Below are 24,635 nucleotides of genomic sequence, written 5' to 3'. Positions count from 1 at the left end.
AAAATCGCAATATACTTTTGAGCTTTTTCGTTCAGAACATACATACAGCGATGTAGCGCATCAGAGGAAAAACAAAACAGAATACATAGTTGAGCTATATTTACTTTGAAAATGCAGTTCAGATTGTCAAATATGTACACACAACGATTTATCTCACTATCAACAGCTCTACCATTTGTTACTGCTGATACAAATGTGATACGGATTGCTCTGTCGGTTTAAGTATTTGCACCAATTGGAGGGTCATGTGTACGATGATTGAATGACTTTGCTTCATACCGGTACGGACTTTAATAGGAGCTGGTTTACTATGTGAGCGTATGCATCAATTTGATGCACATACAAAATGCTGGAGGAACTTAACAGGTAAGGCAACATCTTTGGAAATGGATAAAGATTTGACATTTCGTTCGCAGACCTTCAACAGCACTGGGGAAATGTGGAAGATGCTTGAATAAGGAGAAGTGGAACAACGAGAAGGTGATAAGGGAATCCAATTGGTTGCAGTTTGGGCACGGAATAATTGCCTGGGAGGTGATAAGTGGAAAAGGCAAAGGTCTGGAGAAGGTATCCTGCAGGATGGGAGAGTGGGTCGTGGGAGAAAGGGAAAGAGAAGGGTCACCAGGGGTATAGATGGTAGGCAGTTCAGAAAAGAATAAGAGGCCAGAGAGGGTGAATAACGAAGAAGGAAATGCGAGGGAAGGAATACCGGAAGACTGAGAAGTCCATATTCACGCCATAAGATTGGGCGTTACGTAGACGGAATAGAGGTGTTAATACTCCAACCCGAGAGTGGCCTTATTGTGACAGAAAAGCAGGACGTGCTCCGACATGTCGGACCGGGAATGAGAACACGAATTTAAATGGTTTACCATTGGGAAATTCCGCTTTTTGCTGATGGGGCTGAGGTAGTCGACGAAGCATTAATTAATAGGAAGGCGGATCTCGGTCATAAACGCCGGCAGTTCATCCATTTCCATGGATGCTGACTGACCTGTTGGGATCTGCCAGCGTTTTGTGTAAGTTACAATTAATATGATTAATGGTTTACGTGCGTTCACTATCTTCGAAGACCTGGATGTTATATTACTTTTAGGCTTTTCACTATATTCCTGTATCGTAGAAAGCAAATATTATGTTTTTTCTAAAGAATATTCCTATTGGGCGATCCAAAACCGAGACAACTCCCGGAGTCAAGCACAGTAGCCGAATGACAGTACAACATTGGGCTTTGATGACAATGTCTATGGAGTCTGGGAATGGAGAAGATCAATAATAACAATCATGAACGCGAGAGGTGAGCGCGAGAGTCTTTCACAAGAACATTAACTGACTTCTCTAATCGTCATGTCATCGTCTTTGAGATTTTGCAATTTCATGTCAAGCTATCCATACCTCATCACAATTGGGATTTAACTTGAATTACATCATGTTTATTTTTACCTCGGCTTTTGGAAGACACATCACTCTTGTGTAATATTGAATATTCAGTGTGCTGGAGGGAGTATAAATGAATGACCGTGGAGATTCATCAGCTCGGAGTTGCTTCAGCGAGATCACGGGCAGCTGAAAGACAGGCTGAATCTCAGACAGCATGCTTGAAACATTTTACCGTGTGAAAAAGATATGGTACATGGTCATTACCGTTATTGGTGTTCCTGGTAAGAACATAGCCGAATCAACATTTGTGGTTTTGTGTGCGTGATCTGTGGACTCGTTCAGTTACTGACAGCGTTGTGATGCCGATGTATCAGTGAGTGCGGTACGGACGTTGTGACAAAACTCTGTGTTTGTTCCGAAGTTCCCTTGTAGTTTAATCTGTGGCTCGGCTGAATATAAATCTGCAGCTGAAACAGATGTAGAGTGGAAGATCAGGGAGATGGATTCATTTCGTGGATCCAGAGCAGGCAGTTTTGATATATCAATATAAAGACGCTGTCAAAGCAAACTCCAGACATTTTCTGCGCTCGGCACCTTTACAGGTTACCTGGTTTCAATAGCGATACAAGCTTTGAATTCAAATTTAAAGATATGTGTCTGTGTATTAAGAAATTGCTGCAAGTTTGAAAGCGAACGCAGGAAGCGAAACCCTGATGAGATTTAGACGGAAGTAGTAGACATCATTTCTGATTGAGACTCCGAACTATCGGGAGGCTCGAACGTTCAATTAAGAGTCTGCGTGGTCTGCGTGAGTAGCAGTGTTTGTGTCCGCGCCTTATAATTGGTGTAGTGAGAGGGAGTTAAGAACCACCCCAGCGGTGTCCGTTACAGGTCAGACGGGGTAAGGTACATGCGACACTCCGTTCTGGAAGAAAAATAAAGCCTCGAAGCATTCAGAATAACGCTGCAGTAGTTAGGAGCAACCCCGAAAAGAGGCAGATGCTTTGAAGTACCTATATTGTTATTCCTTTGTATAGTTTAAGCATTAACGTCCAATATATCTGAAAGTTCAGAAGGTCAGGCAACATCTTTAAATGCGAAAATCGAAAGTTTTCGATAGGATCCATTGATAAAGTCTGAAGGAATTGAGTGGTTGCAGAATATAAAACAACCAAGACTGAGGTATGTAAACGGAGGAAATAAAATTGCTTTCCGAGTCGAACTTTGGCCATGGAGAGAGACCGAGGGAGCGAGTGTCCACTGTATGGGGAGAGTGTTAGAACGTGGGTGAAGGGAACACGGCGACCCTCTCCAAACACTGCTGCTCTTCCTGTACCGAGCACCGTACCCGTTCGCTCAGCATGCATTGATGTGGGTATCTCGGCACCCGCTTTACACCTTTTAAACCTCCAGAAATGAGTAGCACGAGAAGTTTGATCGTTCTGTATTTCCAGATATCTGCGCTATGAGACCCACGGAACGGCGCAACAGTCATTCACTTATTCTTTTTGCTGTTTCAGTGAATTTAGTAGCAATTGTGATCCTGTCCTGGGGAAGTGCGGACTCTCCACCTGCACCACTCGCTACCTGGTGGCCATGGCAACAACGGATCTTCTGACCATCATCTTTGAGGTCATCCTCTGGCGGATTAGTTATTATTACTTCCCCGGGACTTTCCTGGACATCACCCCCGTATGCAGTGCGATCTCTGTCCTGGCAAAGGCATCCACGGACTGCTCTGTCTCGTTCATTGTTACTTTTACGTTTGATCGATTTGTCGCCATCTGCTGCCAAAAGCGGAAAGCAAAGTATTGCACCGGGAAGACTGCGGCTGTGGTTCTGACAACAACCGGCGTTCTGCTCGGTTTCAAAAATGTGCCCGACTTCTTTAGATATCGTTCTCTGAAAGTGATTGACAATACACCCTGGGACTGTATTCCTAAGCCCGGCTACTTTACGGATCCTGGGTGGGTGGGGTATAGCTGGCTTTCTACCGTTCTGACGCCATTACTCGCTTTCGTATTAATACTGCTGTTCAACGCTCTGACAGTCGAACACATTTTAGTGACTAGTCACGTCCGTAAGGGACTGAGGCGCCAGAGTCAGTCGGAGAACTGTAGTGACCCGGAGATGGAGAGCAGGAGGAGGTCTGTGATCTTACTTCTCACTATCTCCGGAAGCTTCATCATCCTGTGGTCGGTAGATGTTGCCGAATTCCTTTATTACACCATTGCCGAACTGAATCCAAATAATTACAACGATTCTGAATTCATACTTGAACGGTCCGGAGACATGTTGTTGATATTAAGTTGCTGCACAAACACGTTTATTTATGGGGTAACTCAATCCAAGTTCAGAAAGCAATTCATCAGCGCAGCGAAATATCCGCTCACATTAATTATTCAATTAATTAATAAACAAAATATCTAAATTCTTCTAATACAACTGGCTTGGAACACGAGAAAGACGCAACACAGGAACAGACCATTCGGAACCCGCAGCCCTCGACCTCCCCCTCCTACCAATGTTTAAACTCATCTTAATTTCTATTTTTACTTTTGGTTTCGTTGCCGATTCACCCCCATTCGATAGTGACAGAGCGGGTCAGGAACTGAGCACACAAGGCCAAATCGGCAGGCTATTGCGTAAGAATGAAGCAAAAAGAAGGTCAACAGTCCACACGAGCTTCCAGTAAACTTTACACTTGTCCTTCGCATTAGGTGAACCTGTCATCGAGAAATGCTCAACACTACAGAACCCATGCATTCGGTTCATAATGGAGCAAAATTCGATACAAAATCTCAATGTCTACTCTGCTTGACTGAAAGAATGTCATCTTACCGCCTGATTTCTAATAAATATCCATCCGAACAAACTGCATGTTGAACCCCCTCTGCATTCACTCCACTACAATCGCATGACTATTAATATTTAAAAAAAAATTTTCGCAGCCAAAACTAGTAAAACATGAAGTATGGACATAGACAAGCACACATGTTTCTCAATTGCTAAAAACTTTTGGACTATTACCTTGGTTTTTAGTATTGCAGATTTCTAGAGATTTGCATAAATATTTCCGTTTCCACCCAGTTGTTTAATATTGCTCTGTGGTGACTTTGGGATGAAACCAGTTGTAGATATTACAATTGGGACAAGGTAAATCCTGTTCCTGTACCAGGCACTTTCAATTTCCTCCATCAGGTCAGTATATCTCTGGTGTTTTTCACTAATTGATTTCTGTAAGTTAGAAACATAGAACATAGAAAGCCTACAGTACAATCTGGCCCTTCGGTCCTCAAAGCTGTGCCGATCATGTCCTTACTTTAGAAATCACCTAGGGTTACGCATAGCCCTGTATTTTTCCAAAATCCATGTACCTATCCAGGATTCTCTTAAAAGACCCTATCATATCTGCCTGCACCACCGCTGCCGGCAACCCATTCCACACGTTCCACTGACTGTCCACTCGATCAATGCCTCTTATTATCTTATACACCTCTATCAGGTCACCTCCCAACCTCCGTCGCTCCAAGATGAAAAGGCCAATTTCACTCAACCTATTCTCATCAGGCGTGTTCCGCAACATCTTTGTAAATCTCATCTGCACCCTTTCTATGGTTTCCACATCCTTCCAGACCTGACCTGAGCATAGTACACCATGTGGGGTCTGACCAGTGTTCTATATAGCTGCAACATTACCTCTCGGCTCCTAAACTGCATCCCATGGTTGAAGAAGGTCAATGGACCGCATTTCTTCCTAACCACAGTCAACCTGTGCAGCAGCTTTGAGTGTCCAGTTTTCTGCTTTTATCCTGAATGTGTTGGTCGCTTATTGTGTATTTTTTATATCTTTTGTGCCCTGGCCCTGTATTGCCACGAGGAACCACACTTTCTGGGAAGTGGTCTCCCACTTGGAGCCTGGCGTTGGATTCAGAATCGTAAGGATGCCTTCCATGGAGGATCATGTTAATCCATTGGTTAAAGTTTTCTTCTAAGATGATAATATCTCCGTATTTCTGGGCTGAGTTTCCACTTCAGTTCAGTGGTATGTACTTCTTACCAGAATAACACATGCGCGCACGGAGTGTTGAATCCTGCTTTCGTTGATGAAAATATATCCTTAGAGGATTTACTGTGAGTGGAACAGAGGGAATTGGACACCTTGACTGAGTTTGTGCAACTCCCTCCCGATTTTGTTTCCTGCCCTCCCACAGTGAGCTCACCTACTCCGTCTCCCCCTTTCTCCACGTCCCTCACCATTCTCTCACTTCTCAGCACACCTTCCTGTCAGCCTGACTCCTCCATCTTCCCTTATCCTCCTCTCCCCATTCCCTTTCTTTCTCCTATCACCCCAATGCGCCCCTTCTTCTTCCTCACCTCCCTCTTTCTCCTCTCACATTCACTTTCTCACACTCTCATTTTTATTTTCCCACTTTTGTCTACATAGCCCCCTCCCACCCAGCCCTTCACAGACTGACACAGATTCTCTCCCAATGTTCATTCCAGGATAGTATCTCGTCCAATTCAATGTGCGATGGTGCAAGAGGCACAATTGTCAACAAGATGTATAGATCAGAACTTGCAGGCGTTCAGAGCTCGATTGTGACGGAAGAAAAGACGCAGAGAAAAAAAAATGGAGAGGCACAGAGGAAAAGAGAGAGGATAGCGGGATCAGTGAGAGGACAGAGGGATCAGAGAGGCAGGCAGGATGGGCAGGATGGGTGAGAGACAGAGGGTGAGAAAGAGTGGGGGAGAGAGAGAGTGTGTGTGTTTGTGTGAGAGAGAGAGAGAGAGAGAGAGAGAGAGAGAGAGAGAGAGAGAGAGAGAGGGGAGGGGAAAGAGAAAGAGAGGAATAGACACGGGGGAGCCTGAAAGGAAGATGGGGAGAGACAGAGTCGCTGACGAGACACTGCAGGGAGAAAGAGAAGAAGCGGGAGAGAAAGAAACGGGGCAGAGTGTGTGATCGGAGACCGAGGCTGAGTGAGTGTCTGGGACAGAGAGAGATGGAGGAAATGAGAGAAGGCAGAGAGAGCTGGAGGAAGAAACAGAGTAAGGAGAGCGGGAATCTGGGAGAGACTGGGGGAAGGAGGAGGAGAGAGATGGGGACAAAGACCTTTGGGGAAGAGAGAGACCGAAGAGGTACAGAAAGACCAGGGAAAGGGAATCCGGTGAATCTGGGTTGGGGAGAGAAATTTGTGATCAGGAGAGATGTTGCTCAGGAGAGGAGCTTAGGTTGCTCCATTGTTCAAGAAGGAAACCAGCAATAATCCTGGAAACTATAGACCGGTAAGTCTCACGGAAAGTGCTGAAAAGAATTCGGACAGAAACGATTTATCAGTATTTGGAAAACCATAGCCTAATTAGGGTATGTCAGCATGACCTTCTGTGGGGCAACTTGTGTCTTACTATCTTGATTGATTTTATTGATAATGTGACGAGGATAATTGATGTCGGTCGAGCTATGGCTGTCATTTCAACATATTTAGGAAAGGCATTTCACAAGCTTCCACATGGGAGGCTGATCCAGAAGATTAAGATGCATGAGATCAATGGTGAATTGGCCGTTTTGCTTCTGAACTGGCTTGCCTATTGGAAACAGAGAGTGGTAGTTGAAGGGACCTATTCTACCTGGAGGTACATGATCAGTGGTGTTCTGCAGGGATGTGTACTCTCATCTCTGCAGTTTGTGATGTATATAAGCGACCTGGCTGAAAATCTACATGGGTGTGGATAGCACAGATGACTGGCAATGAATACAAAAGGACGTACTGTAAATAGGACATATTTTTTCACTCTCTGCCCATCACTCTTTGACTATCTCCCTCTGGTGCTCCCCTCCCCTGTTCTTTCTCCCTCGGCCTCCCTTCCCATGATACTTTCCCTCCTCCTGCTCTGTATCCCTTTTGCCAATCACTTTTCCAGCTCTTGGCTTCACTCCACCCCCTCTGGTCTTCTCCTACCATTTCGCAATTCCCCTTCCCCCTCCTACTTTCAAATCTCTTACTATCTTTGCTTTCAGTTAGCCCTGACGAAGGATCTCGCCCGAAACGTCGACAGTGCTTCTTCCTATAGATGCTGCCTGGCCTGCAGCGTTCCACAGCATTTTGTGTGTGTTGTAGGACAAACTTGGGTTGTTTTCTCTGGAACAATGGAGACTGAGGAAAGAATCTGATAGTTTATAAGATTATGATATATATATATATATATATATACATAGAGTAGGTAGACAGTATCTCTTTTGGGGGGTTAAAATGTCTAACACCAGAGGAAATGCATTTAATGTGAGAGGGGGTCAGTTCAAAGGAGAAAGGCTACCTCTGTGTGAATGGCAAGTTCTTTTACACAGATTTCATGGTGCCTGGAATGGGCACCGGGGTCTTGGTAGAGACAGGTACATTACAGACTTATAAGAGACTTTAAAATAGGTACGCAAATGTGAGGAAAGTGGAAGGATATGGATATTTTGTGCATAATGCATTAATATAGATGACCATTGAATTACGAATTTACTTGGCCACTTCCTTGGGGCCATGAACATTGTGGGATGAGGGAGCTGTTCCTGCACTGTAGTAATCTAACTTCTGTGTCAGTATTACATAGAAACATCGAAAGACTACAGCACAATACAGGCCCTTCATCCCACAAAGCTGTGCTGCACATGTCCTTACCTTAGAATTTAATTGGCTTACCCATAGTCCTCTACTTTTCTATGGTCATGTACCTATCCACAAGACTCTTAAACAACCTTATCATATCCGCCTGCACCACCATCGCCGGCAGTCCATTCCACGCACTCACCACTCTCTGCGTAATAAGAACTTACCCTTGACATCTCCTCTGTACCTTCTTCCAAGCACCTTAAAACTTTGCCCTCTCATGTTAGACATTTCAGCCCTGGGAAAAACGCCTCTGACTATCCACACGTTCAATGTCATCATCTTATACACCTCTATCAGGTCACTTCTCATTCTCCGTCACTCCAAGTAGAAAAGGCCAAGTTCACTCAACCTATTCTCATCAGGCGTGCTCTGCAAACCATGTAACATCCTTGTAAATCTCCTCTGCACCCTTTCTATGGTTTCCACATCCTTCCAGTAGTGAGGTGATCAGAACTGAGCACAGTACTCCAAGTGGGGTCTGAGCAGGGTCCTATAGAGCTGCAACATTACCTCTCGGCTCCTAAACTCAATCCCACGATTGATGAAATCCAATGCACCGTATGCCTTTTTTAACCACAGAGTCAACCTCCGCGGCAGCTTTGAGTGTCCTATGGAGTCGGACCCCAAGATCTCTTTGATCCTCCACACTGCCACGAGTCTTATCATTCATACTATATTCTGCCATCATATTTAATCTTCCAAAATTAACCACCTCACACTTATCTGGGTTGAACTCCACCTGCCACTTCTCAGCCCAGTTTTGCATCCTATCGATATCCCGCTGTAACCTCTGACAGCCCTCCACACTATCCACAACACCCCAACCTTTGTGTCATCAGCAAACTTACTAATCCATCCCTCCACTTGCTCATCCGGGTCATTTATAAAAATCACGAAAAGTAAAGGTCCCAGAACAGATGCCTGAGGCACTCCACTATTCTTCCATGCAGAATATGACCCGTCTAAAACCACTCTTTGTCTTCTGTGGGCAAGCCAGTTCTGGATACACAAAGCAATCTCTCCTTGGATCCCATGCCTCTTTAGTTTCTCAATAAGCCTTGCATGGGATACCTTATCAAATGCCTTGCTGAAATTCATATGCACTACATCTACTGCTCTCCCTTCATCAATGTGTTTAGTCACATCCTCAAAAATTCAATCGTGCTGTAAGGTACAACGTGTCCTTGACTCATCATTTACTCTGCTATGCTCATCCAAGTTAGGCAACTCTTGAAAGTATTCCTCTTTGCTGCTGTTTAAAAACCAAGTAAGTTTCACACACTCATCTCAATGGGAGCATATTTCTGATAATCCAGTCTGCAGTATCTCAGATGGGTGGTCACAGCCATTTCTCCTGAGTAGGGGAGTCTAAGTGAAACTGGAGAGATTTAAATAGAGACAAGGAGCAATTTATATTTACATGAGTGGTGGATATGTGGAACGAGATACTAGATGTGGTGGTAGAGATGGGTACTAGATGTGAATGGAAAGCCCGGAGCCTCGAGCCATCCGGCAGGCTCAATTTACAGAATCTCTTTTTAATTTTTTTAAATTTAATTTTAATCTATAATTTTTTATACATTCATAAGTACACATTGAGATAATATATAAAGTAATAAGGCACTTAAATAGATAATTATGTGCAGCTGTAATTCCACCCTATTAGATTAAGCAATGACAACAATTGTTAAGAAAAATAGTAATAATAGTGTATTAATAATAATTTCTATGTATCTCTTCTGAACCATTACTTCTGGTCCAAAATATTATATATAACCCTATATAACTACCATTGTAGGATTTTATATCCTAATTCGTTCATGTTTGCTCCTACCCTCAAACATAATTATCCAATCCCTATGTACTTATTTACTTAATTTTTCAATATTTTCCCCTTTCCCAAATCTTTTCCTTTACTTGTGTTAGTTCCCTATTTAAAAAAAAACAACCGTAAACAATCGAACCAAGGGTGCTTACATTAGCAATATTACTGTGTTGATGAGAAAAGCAGTATATATCATTAGGAGAGTCCTCCAAGGTCTTCTCGCTTTGGGGTTCTAAATTCAATTCATTTATTCCAAATTTGATTAAATTTTTCTTGATAGCTCAATTGGAAATGTCTAAAAACAGCTGGATAAATCTTACATTAAAAGTATGGCAGAAGGTGGCTAATTCATGTGGAATTAATAACATGTTAAAACTTTTTAGATGGTGTGCATATGATACCGAATTTCTTCCCAACAGAGTAGATAAAAGATTTGAACTATGGATAAATAAAGGTCTTACAACTTATCTTTCATTTACACAGAAAAGAGTATTACAAAGTTTCCAATCCTTACAGGACAAACATGGCTAGAACATAATGACTTTTTTAGGTACCTTCAAATACGACATTATGTTAACCAGAGTGGCAGATTTACAGATTTATCAACAGTCGAATTAGAATTTTTTCAAGATTCTGATTTCGGCTTACAGTTTAATGCTGAGTAAATCAATTTCTCGATTATACAATGTACTCTTACATGCTAAAAATGAAAATACATTGTATATTAAAGAGAAGTAGGAGAAGGAAGCGGGGTCCGTACTTTCAGAGGAGGTTTGGGGGAAAATATGCAGCTTTTAGTGGTCTTCGACTAACTCTTTGATTTGGAGAGAACATTGTTGGAAAAATATTATAAGATACTTCAAGACCCCATATCAGGAAAAATATAAAGACACAAATGTGACGTGTTGGAGAAGGTGTGGCTCCAAGGAGGAAAATCATTTCCATATTTTCTGGGATTGTCCTAAATTAAGCTTATATTGGAAAGGTATTCATAGAACTTTATGTCAGGTATTTAAGGCCCAGATACCTCTGAACTTTGAGACGCTCTATTTGGGACATGTACTTTTTTTGGATCAGAAGAAAGACATAAAGTTTCTACAGGTCCTCTTAGCAGCAAGTAAGAAATCAATCACCAGAAAGTGGCTAAATCCAATATCACCTACATTAGAAGATTGGCATGAAATTATTCTGGAAATATTTAAAATGGAAAAGATGACCTACTCTTTGAGAATTCAAAAAAAAATACAGAATCTCAAGATCAACTCACTAGAATGGGTGGAAGGAGCTGTCCCAGAGTCTGTTGGTTCTGGCTTTCATGCTGTGGTACCGTTTTACAGATGGTAGCAGATGCAACAGATTGTGTTTGGGGTGACTCGGGTCCCCAGTGATCCTTCAGGCCCTTTTTTACACACTTGTCACTGTAAATGTCCTGAATAGTGGAAAGTTCACAACTACAGATGTGCTGGGCTATGCACATCACACTCTGCAGAGTCCTGTGTTTGAGAGAGGTACCGTTCCCATACCAGGCAGTGATGCAGCCAGTCAGGATTCCCTGTATAAAGTTCTTCGTATTTAGGTGCACATTCCAAACTTCTTCAACCGTCTGAGGGGTAAGTCGCGCTATTGTGCCTTTTTCTCCACACAGCCGGTAAGTACAGACCACGTGAGATCCTCGATGATGTGTATGCCGATCAACTTAAAGCTGTTTACCCTCTCAACTCCAGATCCATTGATGTCAATAGGGGTTAGCCTGTCTCCATTCCTTCTGTAATCCACAACCCGCTCCTTTGTTTCTGTGACTTGGAGGTAGTGGTTGTTTTCTTGATACCAGTCAGATAATCTTCAGACTTCAGACAAAGTTAGCAATCAATAGGTTGAGAACGGTGCGATGAATACGCTGAACTGTGTATATCAAATGCAAGAAGCATCGTAGGAAAGCCAGATGAGCTCAGTACATTGAATTATGATATTGTTACCATTACTGGGAGTTGGTTGCACCCAAAAGTCAGAGGGATTGAGAGGAATAAATTTACAGAGAGATCACAGACTACGCCAAGAAACAAAGATTGATATGTTGAGTGATTTTAACTTTCCATATACTGACTGGGAGTCCCAGACTGTAAGAGGAATAGATGGGGTAGAATTTCTCAAATGTGCCCTCAATCAGTAGAACTCCCATAGTAGAAGTGTGCAATAAGCTATCAGGAAATGATCCGGTGCTAGTGACAGAAATTAGTGTATGGGAACACTATGTATCTGGTGATCATAATGCCATGAGATTCCAAGTAAATATGGAATACGGGAGGTCTGGACCACAGGTCAAGTTTCTAACTTGGAGAAAGGTCAATTTTGATGGTATCGGAAAAGATCTGACAAGTGTGAATTGGGACAGGATGTTTCCAGCAAAGGGGTACTTGGTAAGTGGGAGTTCTTCAGAAATGAAACTTCGAGGGTGTAGAGTTTGTATGTGCCTGACCAAATAAAAGTTGAAAGGTAACTGGTGCAGGGAACCTTGGTTTTCCAGAGATATTGAGGCCCCAGATATTTTGTTTCTCTAAATGTCTCAGGCTGTTGGGTGCTACCAAGACTCATTAATGACTACAATATCATGATTCCATGCACTGAGCTCATCTAACTTTTTTTCGTTGTCTTCTGTTGGTTTCTAAAAGCTTCCCAATGGTTTTTGTCCTATTATTTGCCCTCTCATTTGTTTTTATGTTGGCTTTGGCTTCTCATTTCAGCCACGGTTGTGTCCTCCTGTCTTTACAATGCTTCCACTTCTTTGGGATCTATCGATCACTCAGTTCCCGATTTGCTCCCAAAAGCTCCAGCCATTGCTGCTCTGTCGTCATTCCTACCAGTTTCCCCTTCCAATCAAGTTTGGCCAACTTCTCTCTCACAGAAACATGGAGAAGGTCAGTACAGAAACATGCCCACACTGGTCAATCAGAATGGTAGTCCATATGAGGAGACAAAATACATGGGGGAGGTTTGAAATAGTAGTTTTGCATCTGTATTTACTCAGGAAATTGTCACAGAGTCTATAGAAGTGAGGCAAGGCAGCATCAACTTCATGGACCCTGCACAGATTACAGAGGTGGAGGTGTTTGCTGTGTTCAGTCAAATTACCATGGATAAATCAGCAGGGTCTGACAAGTTGTTCCCTAGGACCCTGCAGAAGACAAGTGCAGAATTTGTCAGGGCCCAAGCACAGATATTTAAGTCATCCTCAGTGACAGGTGATGTACTAGAGGATTGGAGGACAGCCAATGTTGTTCCGCTGTTCAAGAAAGGATCCAAAAATAAACTAGGAAATAATACGTTCATGAGCTTGACATCAGTAGTGGGAAGGTTATTGGAACGTATGTACAGGAACCGGATATATAAGTATTTTGATAGGTATGGACTGATTAAGGATAGGCAGCATGGGTTTGTGCATAGTAGGTCATGTCTAACAAAATTAACGTGTCTCACGAGGTTGTTATCAGGAAAGTGGATGAAGGCAAGGCAGTGGATGTTGCCGATTTGGATTTTAGCAAGGCACTTGACAGAGTCTCATATTAGAGATTGGTCAAGAATGTTCAGTCACTCAGCATTCAAGATCAGATGGTATATTGGATGCAGCACTGTCTTTGGGAGAAGCCAGAGTGTGGTAGCAGATGGTTGCCTCTCTTACTGGAAGATTGTGAGTAGTGGTGTGCCATAGGGATCAGTGCTGGATCTGGCATTAGGGGATACGGTGAGCGAGCAGGTAAGTGGACATGAGGCTAGGTTTAGATCAGCCATGTGATCTCCTGGACCAGTTTTCAATAGCCTGGATGGGTCGGAGAGGAATTTTCCAGATTTTTTCTCCTCAATTAGCAACTCGGTTTTTTTCCCCGTGTGATCACATGGGTTTGGGCGGGATGAATAATAAAATAAAATGGGCGGCATGGTGCCCTGTTGGTTGGCACTGTTGCCTTGTGGGATTCGGTGAAAACTAGAGTTAAGATTGGATCAGCCATGATCTTGTTGAATGGCGGAGCAGGCTTGAGGGGCCGATTGGCCTACTCCTGCTCCTATCTCTTATGTTTTTATGTTCTTACGTTGTTGTTTGACATCTATATCAGTAATCTGGATGATAACATGGTTAGCTGGATCAGCAATTTTGTGGATGAAACCAAGACTGGGGGTTTATTGGACTGCGAGTAGACTACCTTGGCTTGCAGTGCGATCTGGACCAGCTGGGAAAATGGGTTGAGAAATGGAAAATGGAATTTAATGTAGGCAATTGCGAGATTTTGCACTTTGGTAGGACCTACAAGGGTGGGTCTTACACAGTGACTGGTCGGGCATGGAGGAGTGTTGTTGAAGAAAAGGATCTGGGAATACAGGTCTATATTTCATTGAAAGTGGTGTCACTGGTAGATAGGGACAGAAAGAAAGATTTTGGCACATTGACCTTCATAAACCAAAGTACTGAGTACAGGAGATGGATGTTATGTTGACATTGTCTAAGAACTTGCTGAGGCCTAATTTGGAGTATTGAGTGCAGTTTTGGTCAGCAGCCTACAAGAAAGAAGTAAAAAAGGTTGAAAGAGTTCAGAGAAAATTCACAAGGATGTTGCCACGTCTGGAGGACTTTGATTATAAGGAAAGATTGAACAGGTCAGTCCTTTATTCCTTGTAATGTAAAAGATTGAGGGGAGATTTGATGGATGTGTACCAAAATTATGAGGCTAATAGATAGGGTAAATGCAAGCTGGCTTTCTCCACTGAGATGGAGTGGGACGACAACAAGAGGCCATGGGTTAAGTGTGAAAGGTCAAACGTTAAGGGGAACATGACAGGGGGCTGTGGAATGAGCAGCCAGCACAGGTGGGGCATGCGACTTCAAGTTCAACATTTAAAAGGTTTGTGTATGTAACTGGATGGCAGGAATATGGGAATAGAACATTTAAATAGTTCAGCACGAACTAGATGGACCGAAGGGTCTCTTTCTTTGTTGTACTTTTCTATGACTGTGAGAAGAACCTGAAAGAATACTAATATTCACTCTAGTTCCTTTTAATAGACCAAACATTCATGTCAGCAGAAATTTTTATATGGCGTTTAAACTGTGGCACTTCAAATTAACAGTGCATTAAAGAAAATCCCAGCTGCAGGTCAACAAGGCTATTTTCGTGAGAGTGTTTCAGTTACTGTGGAGCCTGACATCCACGTAGCTTTGTGATGGCAGAAATGCCCCATTCTTATAGAGACAGGAAGAGAATCAGTTTGATTCCAGATACCATCTAATTCTAGATACCAGCCGAGTTAGAAGATGATTTCTCTCTCCAGCTTGGGTTGACCACACTGTAGCAGTGTGATGTCAGATCACACCTTGGTGACTAAAGTGATCTCATCTGAAATGTTGTCCTTCACCCATTGATGGATTTTGTAAATCTTTTTACAGGTTAAAAACAACAAAGAATTTGTCTACTGGAATCTTGAACACAACACGCCAGTTTTTCTGTCTCTATCCAGATATTTAAAAAGTGGAGCAAGGGATTCACTCGATCATCCTTCCTACTCAGACTGTGGGGAGGGATTCACTCGATCACCTGACCGACTGACACGCCCATCATTTTACATATGGGGAGAGGCCATTCACCTGCTCAGTCTGTGGGAAGAAATTCACTCAGTCATCCACCCTACATTGACACCAGCAAATTCACACGAGGCAGAAGGGGTTCACCTGCTCAGACTGTGGGAAGGGATTCACTCGGTCATCTGACCTGCTGGTACACATTTCAGTTCACACAGAGGAGTGGTCGTTTACCTGCTCAATCTGTGGGAAAAGATTCACTCACTCTTCCACCCGACAGAGACACCAGTGAATTCACACTAGGGAGAAGCCGTTCACCTGCTCAGACTGTGAGAAGGGATTCACTCCGTCATCCGACCTACTGGTACACATGTCAGTTCACACAGGCGAGAGGACTTTTACCTGCTCAGTTTTTGAGAAGAGATTCACTCACGCTTCCACACTACAGAAACACCAGGGAGTTCACACTGGGGAGAAGCCGTTCACCTGCTCAGCCTTTGGAAATGGATTCACGTTGTCATCTAACCTACAGAGTCATCAGCGAGTTCACACTGGAGAGAGGCCATTCACCTGCTCAGACTGTGGGAAGCGATTCATTCAGTCATCCAACCTACAGAGTCATCAGCGAGTTCAGACTGGGGAGAAGCCGTTCACCTGCTCAGAAAATGGTGTGGGTGGGGGGAGGACAGGGGGAGGAAGTGAGGGAGTGAGTGAGGGAGAGGGAGAGAGAGAGAGAGAGTGAGAGAGAGAGAGAGAGAGAGAGAGAGAGAGAGAGAGAGAGAGAGAGAGAGAGAGAGAGAGAGAGAGAGAGAGAGAGAGATACATATATATGTGATATGTGATGGATCTGGCTGCCTTGCAGCTTCTTTACATTTGCATGAAAAGAACCTGAAATAATACTAATATTCACTCTAGTTCTTTTTAACAGACCAACCCTTCATGTCAGCAGAAATTTTTTATGGCATTTAAACTGTGGCACTTTAAATTAACAGTGCATTAAAGAAAATGCCAGCTGCAGGTCAACAAGGCTATTGGCGTGCGAGTGTTTCAGTTACTGTGGAGCCTGACACCCACGTAGCTTTGTTATGGCAGAAATGCCCCATTCTTATAGAGACAGGAAGAGTATCAGTTTGATTCCAGATACCATTTAATTCTAGATACCAGCCTAGTTAGAAGATGATTTCCCTCTCCAACTTGGGTTGACCCTCACTGTAGCAGTGTGATGTCAGATCACACCTTGGTGACTAAAGTGATCTCATCTGAAATGTTGTCCTTCACCCATTGATGGATTTTGTAAATCTTTTTACAGGTTAAAAACAACAAAGAATTTGTCTACTGGAATCTTGAACACAACACGCCAGTTTTTCTGTCTCTATCCAGATATTTAAGAAGTGGAGCAAGGGATTCACTCGATCATCCTTCCAACTCAGACTGTGGGGAGGGATTCACTCGATCACCTGACCGACTGGCACACCCGTCATTTTACTTATGGGGAGAGGCCATTCACTTACTCAGTCTGTGGGAAGAAATTCACTCAGTCATCCACCCCACATTGACACCAGCAAGTTCACACGAGGCAGAAGGGGTTCACCTGCTCAGACTGTGGGAAGGGATTCACTCGGTCATCTGACCTGCTGGTACACATGTCAGTTCACACAAGGGACTGGCCGTTCACCTGCTCAGAAAATGGTGTGGGGTGAGGAGAGAGAGACAGAGGGAGGGATATATATATTGTTAGGTACTCGTGGGTAGCTTGTACTTGTGACAGTGGTGTTGAAGCTATACTGGACCTAAGGTAATGCTCTTGTGATGGTGGAGTGACGTCATTTTCACGCCAGTAGAAGTCATGGGACAGTTTTTTTTTCAACAGGGTATAAAAGGAGGACCCCTCCCTGTGAGGAGGGACAGTTCGGGGATAGATTTACCATTTTGACTCCATGCTACTGCGTTGTCCAATATTATGACGCAGTTCCATTGAAAGGTGGAGTTTTATTTTCTGCTTAAAGTTTAAAAGGTCATTACCAGCAGTTTCTTTACAATACTGCCAGTTAAAAATCAGTGGAGAGTGAAGATCGGAGTTCCGGAACTAAAAGATCGAGGAAAGTCGATTTCAATGCTGAAACAGGCTCGACCTTGTTTGATCCTCATTCTGAAGGAATTTGTTGGCTGTGCCTGTGTTAACCCCTGCAATAATAGCAGAAAGGGTTGGGTACAGTTTTGCCAAGGAAAGGTCAGTGCCTTTAAGCCGTTTCATTTTCATCTTAGTAAATTCTCCGGGAAAAGTATAGTTTGACTGGGAACTGCAGCAACACGATGTGAAAGAGAATTTAAATCGTCTAAAAAAAGTCTCTCCTTTAATGGACTGTAAGCATTTTGAACTTTCGCAGTACTACTTTGAAGAACTGTTTTTGCAACATCGCTTTAAGAACTGTTTTCACTTTATCCCTTTAAGAACTGCTCAAGCTGCCAGACAGCAGCTGATTTCCGGTTGTGTTAGTCGTTTGTTAACTTTTGGGGTTTGTTTTCGACTGTTCAATAAATGTTTTATTTGTTATAAAAAAAAACCCTGCCTCACTTATATATTTATTGTTGCTGAATCTGTAACACAAATATGGGGGCTCGTCCGGGATCAGCCATAGTTGAGTTTAAATGCTTGTTATATTTTGAATCGGTGTTTTGAAAAGGGGAATACTTGATTCTTTTGTTTGATTGGCTTGTGAGTGGTATTCAGCAACAATGAATATTGATGAGTTTCTGGCTTCGCCAGATGCGGAGTTATTAGCGAAGGCAAAAAAAGGTGTCTGAGATAGCTAGTAGATTGGAACTTAAATGTATTTCGAGGTCTACATCAAAGGCTCTAATACAGAGAAAAATTGCTTCACACTATGTGGATTCGGGTGATTTAAATGAATCGATTTTAGAGTCATTTCCAATAAGTAATCTATAGATGCAGTTGCAAATCGAACAAATGAAGTTGGAGCTAAGTAAAGCAGAATTGGAGCGTTGCAGGTTAGAAACTGAACATAAAAAGAGGGAATTTGAATATGCGATGGCAGAATTAACTTCTGTGAATCAGTCTTCTGGTTCTAGAAAACCGTTTGTTGTTAGTCAAGAAATTAAATTGGTCCCTCCATTCAGTGAAACAGAAGTGGGAAGATATTTCCAACATTTCGAAACGATTGCTCGGATTTCAGAATGGCCGAAAGATACATGGTCCATGTTGTTACAGAGTGTAATTAAAGGCAAAGCACAACACGTTTATACAGCTTTAACTGCTGCGCAAGCACTTGATAATGATATTGTGAAACAGCAGATTTTGAAGGCATATGAATTGGTCCCAGAAGCGTATACAGAAAGATTCAGAGGTTTGAAGAAATCTGTGGAAAAAGCTTATGTGGAATTTGCCTATGATAAAGCTGTGTGTTTTTAGAGATGGGTTTACTCTAAAAGTGTAAATGGGAACTATAATAAATTGAAAGAGCTGATTTTAATGGAGGAATTTAAAAGAAGCATCCCTGTTGAAGTAAGGACCTACTTAAATGAGAGGGATACTGATACATTACAGGACTCTGCTAGATTAGCTGATGAGTATGCTTTAATCCATAAGAATACATTTCCTCAGGCCAGAATTTTTAAGAGGAATAATAACACAGAGACTCAAGGTAAACCAGAAATTAAATCAGAAGTTAATGAGAAAGGTAAGGAGGAAGGAAAACCTGTGAAGGACAGACAGTTTGGTCCTATTTGTAACTATTGTAAGAAACCTGGCCATGTAATAGCAAACTGTTTCCGATGGAAAAATGAAAGAGAAGGAAGCAGTCCCAGATTCTTGTGTGCAACATACTGAAACACCTGTAAAATTACAGGGTTCGACAAACACAAATGAGGTTTTGTTAGAGTCTGACCAAGTTAAAAAGGGATATGATCATTTTATAACTGAAGGGTTTGTATCCTTGAAAGAAGGATCTACTCTGGTGCCAATGAAAATCCTTAGGGATAATGGAGCTTTTCAATCACTGATGTTAGACATTATATTGAAGTTTAATGAAGAGTCTGATACTGGTGAGGTAAATTATATATGAGGTGTTGGGTGCCTTTATGCCTGTATATTTGCATAAAGTAAATTTAGGGTTCAGGGTTAGTTACAGGACTTGTTAAAGTAGTATTACAGCCTAGCTTACCTGTGAAGGATATTTCTTTATTGTTAGGTAATGACTTGGCAGGTGGATAAGTTTTTCCTGAAGTGCATTTGACAATGGAGTCAGAGGAACCACAGATGAATTCTAACACAGATTCTTCCTGTGTTGTGACTAGAGCTATGGCTAAGAAGATTGATGCGCAGAATGAGGTTGTTACTCATGACTGTTCAACTCAGGATTCGAGTTTTGAGGATGTGTCAGAGACTTTCTTACCTTCATTGTTTGAACAAGATTCTTGGAGTAAGTCGGACCATTAAGATTTATCTCTGTCCAGGAAGGAGATGATAGCAGAGCAGAGTAGAGACCCTGAGATTATCAAATTAAAAGAACAAGCTCTGCCAGATAGTGAAGTTGAGAAGGTGCCAGTAGGATATTACTTTGAAAAAGAAGTGTTGATGAGGAAGTGGAAATCACCTACAATTCCTGCAAGTGATGAATGGAATATTGTTTACCAGGTAGTTGTCCCTAAAGTTTATCAAAATGAGATTTTGACTTTAGCTCATAGTGTGCCCTTAGGTGAACATCAAGGGGTAAGGAAAACTGTGGACAAGATTTTAAAACATTTTTACTGGCATGGCCTAAGAAAAGGTGTGGCGATGTTTCATAGAACATGCCATACTTGTCAAATTGTGGGTAAACCAAATCAAGTTACACCAGTGGCTCCATTACAACCTATTCCAGCATTTGGTGAACCGTTTTCTAAAGTTATTATAGATTGTGTAGGTCCATTACCAAAGACAAAAACTGGTTATCCGTACTTATTGACTATTATGTGCACTTCGTCTAGGTTTCCAGAGGCAGTATCACTTAGGAATATAACAGCTAAAACTGTGACAAAGGCTCTTATAAAATTCTTTACTTATTTTGGATTACCTAAGGAAATACAATCTAATCAAGGCAGTGATTTTATGACTGGATTGTGTCACCAGATAGTTTTTAAATTGGGAGCTGAGCAAATCACTTCGTCTGCATACCATCCAGAATTGCAAGGTGCCTTGGAGAGGTTTCATTCCACCCTCAAGAATATGATTAGGATGTATTGTGTGGAAAATGAAAGTGATTGGGATGAGAGTATCAACTTACTTTTATTTGCAGTAAGGGAATCGGTACAAAAATCCTTAGGTTTCAGTCCATTTGAACTTGTATTTGGGTATAGAGCAGGCATGGGCAAACTACGGCCCGCGGGCCATATGCGGCCCGTTAAGCTTTTTAATCCGGCCCGCAGAACTTGATGAAATTATATTAATAAACCTTGTTAACACCTCAGATCCATCCTGAGAATCGCCACAACAAAACTAAATCCAGACTTTGATGCGCTGGCTAAAAAGGGAGACCAACAACACTGTTCCCACTGAAATTAAAAATAAGTTTCTTCGTTGTGTTATGTAAAAAATGCATTTGAAAATATTTTTTTCAATAAGCCTTACATGTTACATGTCATTTCTGTTAAGTGATGGACATGAGTAGTGCGCAGGTGCACGTAAGTTCTCAAAATAAAAAATGCGCTCCAGATCAAATAACGCGCTCCGCTTACTGGTGCGCTGTCACTGTTCTGTCCTTCTGCTGGTCGTTGTTGAGTTTTGGCACGGGGACAATTGAATAAGAAGGAGCAGGACAAGTAGTCCTGCATCTCCTACCGTTTTTGAAATAAAGACAGTCAGGAGGAGAGTGATGATGATAATATCTTGAAGGATAACAGAATTTTCAGTGCTTTAAAATAATAACTGTTACTACTAAAAAAAGCTGTATTCTATTCATTTAATTTTCAGTGTTTTAAAAGTCATTTCAATAAATAGCTAAATATCATGGGACTTCAAAGACAGATATTTTGTTGTAATGCATTTGTTCATTTTCAATTGAAATTAAAGCACATGTTTTCTACATATCCCATGATATTTTATTTTCTCTTATGAGGTGTATTACCAAAACACTCCATCCATCTGCTCCTGGTCGGGCCCCCCTGTCAAATTTTAGAACCCTTTGTGGCCCACAAGTCAAAAAGTTTGCCCACCCCTGGTATAGAGTTAGAGGACCTTTAGCTTTATTAAAAGAACAGTGGATTAGTCAGGAAGTACACACTAATTTGTTGGACTATGTTTTGTAACTTAAGGACAGGTTACATAAAGCTTGTAGCTTAGCCAAGGAAAATTTAAAATTGGCTCAGGAGAGAAAGATTTATCCCTGTCTAGGAAGGAGTTTATAGCAGAACAGAACTGAAACCCTGAGAATGAAGCTTTAAAAGAAACAGCTCTCTAAACTGATGAGATTAAGAAAGTCCAAGCAGGGTATTACCTCAAGGATGGAGTGTTAATGAGGAAGTGGAGGCCACCTGCTATACCAGCGAGTGAGGAATGGGCAATTGTTCACCAAGTTGTATTTCCTAAAGTTTATCAGGCAGAAATTTTAACTTTGGCCCACAGTATGCCCTAAGGTGGCCATTGTGGAGTGAATAAAACTGTAAACAGGATTATGAAAAAATCTTACTGGCCTAATTTGAGGAAAGATGCTGTGACCTTTTGCAGAACCTGTCACACTTGTCAAGTTGTGGGTAAACCTAAACAGGTCACCACAGTAGCCCCACTCCGGCCTATACCTGCATTCGGTGAGCCCTTTTCCAAAGTTACAGTGGATTGTGTTGGCCCTTTGCCAAGATTAAAGCTGGCCATCAGTATTTGCTAACTATGATGTGTACTGCATCCAGATTCCCAGAGGCAACACCTCTCAGAAATATTAATGTTAAAACTGTGGCAAAGGCTCTTACCAAGTTTATTTTACTTTATTTGGTTTGCCGAAAGAAATCCAGTCTGATCAAGGAAGTAATTTTACATCTGGCTTATTCCCAGCAGGTAGTTTATGAACTGGGAGCTAAACAAATTGCATCATCTGCGTACCATACAGAATCACAAGGGGCTTTAGAAAGATTTCATTCAACCCACAAAACAATGATTGAGACATACTGTGTTGAAAATGAAAAAGACTGGGATGAAGGAATATATTTGCTTTTGTTCACAGTAAGACAGTTGGTACAGGATTCACTGGGCTTTAGTCCATTTGAACTTGTATTTGGTCATAGAGTGAGGGGACCTTTGACCTTGTTAAAGGAACAGTGGATTGATGGGGTGTACACGTTAACTTGTTAGACTATGTTTTGAAGATCAGAAATAAACTACACCACGCCTGTAGTCTAGCAAGAGAAAACTTAAAGATTTCTCAAAACAAAATGAAGTGTTGATTTGATAAGCAGGCTGCAAAAGAAAATACCAGGTGGGGGATAAGGTGCTTGCCTTATTTCCAACGTTGATGAATCCACTGCAGGTGAAATTCAATGGACTGTATGAAATAGTCTCTCAAATTAATGATGTGAATGATGCTATTAAAACACCCGACCGACGTCAACTAACACAGGTGGTACACATAAATATGATAAAGCCTTATTTTGACAAGCAGGCACCATCTGTGAGTGTTGTTGTCAAAACATATGAATTTGGCAACCCTGAGAATGAAATAATTGACTCGTCTGAGACTTCACAAGCCAAACATGGTCCCAGCTAGGCTAATGAACTTGGTTGTTCTAGAAAACATCGATAACAGGTTGGCTCATCTGCAGCCAAAGAAACAACAACAGCTGAAGGAAATAATTCTGAAGTTTAAAGATTTATTTCCTGATGTTCCCAAGCAAACCACTGTTTGATGTAGATATTGATGTAGACATGATGTCAATATTGGTCAAGCCAAGCCGATTGAACAACACCCATATCACATGAAGGTAGAAAAGTGTAAATTGGCTGAGCAAGAAATTGAATATATGCTGAAAAATGGTATTATTAGGCCCTCAACATCAGATTGGAGCTCACCCTGCATTATTGTGCCCAAACCTTATGGTAGTGTTAGATTTTGCACTGATTATAAAAAGGTAAATGCAGTAACAAAAACAGATCCCTATCCTATCCCTAGGGTGGATGATTGCATCAATAAGGCTGGAAAAGCTGAATTTCTTATAAAGATTGATCTATTGTAAGGGTATTGGTGTCTTCCATTGACGGACAGATGTAGAGAAATTTCTGCATTTGTGACACCTTCTGGGTTGTATGAATACAACGTTTTGCCGTTTGTAATGAAAAATGCTCCAGGAACATTCCAGAGAATGATTGATTCTGCAATTCAAGGGTTAGAACACACAGATGCCTATATTGATGACTTAGTCACAGGAAATGACACTTGGGAAAAGCATATCTTTGCAGTAGAAAAGCTGTTTGACAGGCTTTCCAGGCCAACCTTACAGTTAACTTAGCTAAGAGTGAATTTGGCCACGCCACTGTGACCTATCTTGGCTATGCTGTAGGTCAAGGCAAGTTGACTCCTGTTCAGGCAAAAGTCCAGGCAATTTCTGAAGTTTCTATTCTGACTGGTATGAAGGCTTTTAGAAGGTTTCTGGGAATGGTTTGATATTATCGTAAGTTCTGAAAGAACTTTGCTGATATCGCTCTTCCTATGGCTAATCTCCTGAAGAAGGGTGAGAAGTTTGTTTGGACCAAGCCTTGTCAGGAGGCATTTGATCGATTGAAAGTTACTATTTGAGATTAGGCCGATCAATGTAGTGTTGTCAGCAAATTTAATTTGCAGGTCAAGAGCTGTGGGTGGCGACACAAGTCATGGGTATACAGAGAGTAAGGGGGGGGGGCAAGGAGACAACACTGTGGGGTATGTATGCTGAGGTTCAGTGAGACAGAAGTGAGGGAGCCCACTCTTACCACCTTCCGGTGATCTGATGGAAAGTCCAGGATCCAGCTACACAAGGCTGGGTGAAGGCCGAGGTCACTGAGCTTGTTGTCAATACTTCACTGCTTCGTATGGCTACTGCTCTGCCCATGACTGCAAGGAACTGCAGAGAACTTTGGAGAGGAGAGAACATCAGAGAAATAAGCCTCCCCTCCATGGACTCTTCCTACACTTCCACTGCCTCGGAAAAACAGGCTATGTACTCAAAGATCCTCACAGCCTGAATG

The 24,635-nt window shown here is 42.1% G+C and overlaps 1 pseudogene; it reads left to right on the top strand.

The window, feature by feature from the left end:
• LOC140732505 (uncharacterized) overlaps window positions 1–17,130 on the top strand; it is a 43,428-nt pseudogene extending 26,298 nt beyond the window's left edge.
• The last annotated feature ends 7,505 nt before the right edge of the window (window positions 17,131–24,635 follow it).

This window comes from Hemitrygon akajei, chromosome 8 (assembly GCF_048418815.1).
Source record: "Hemitrygon akajei chromosome 8, sHemAka1.3, whole genome shotgun sequence".
Lineage (NCBI taxonomy): Eukaryota > Metazoa > Chordata > Chondrichthyes > Myliobatiformes > Dasyatidae > Hemitrygon > Hemitrygon akajei.
This window is presented reverse-complemented; position numbering and strand designations above follow the sequence as displayed.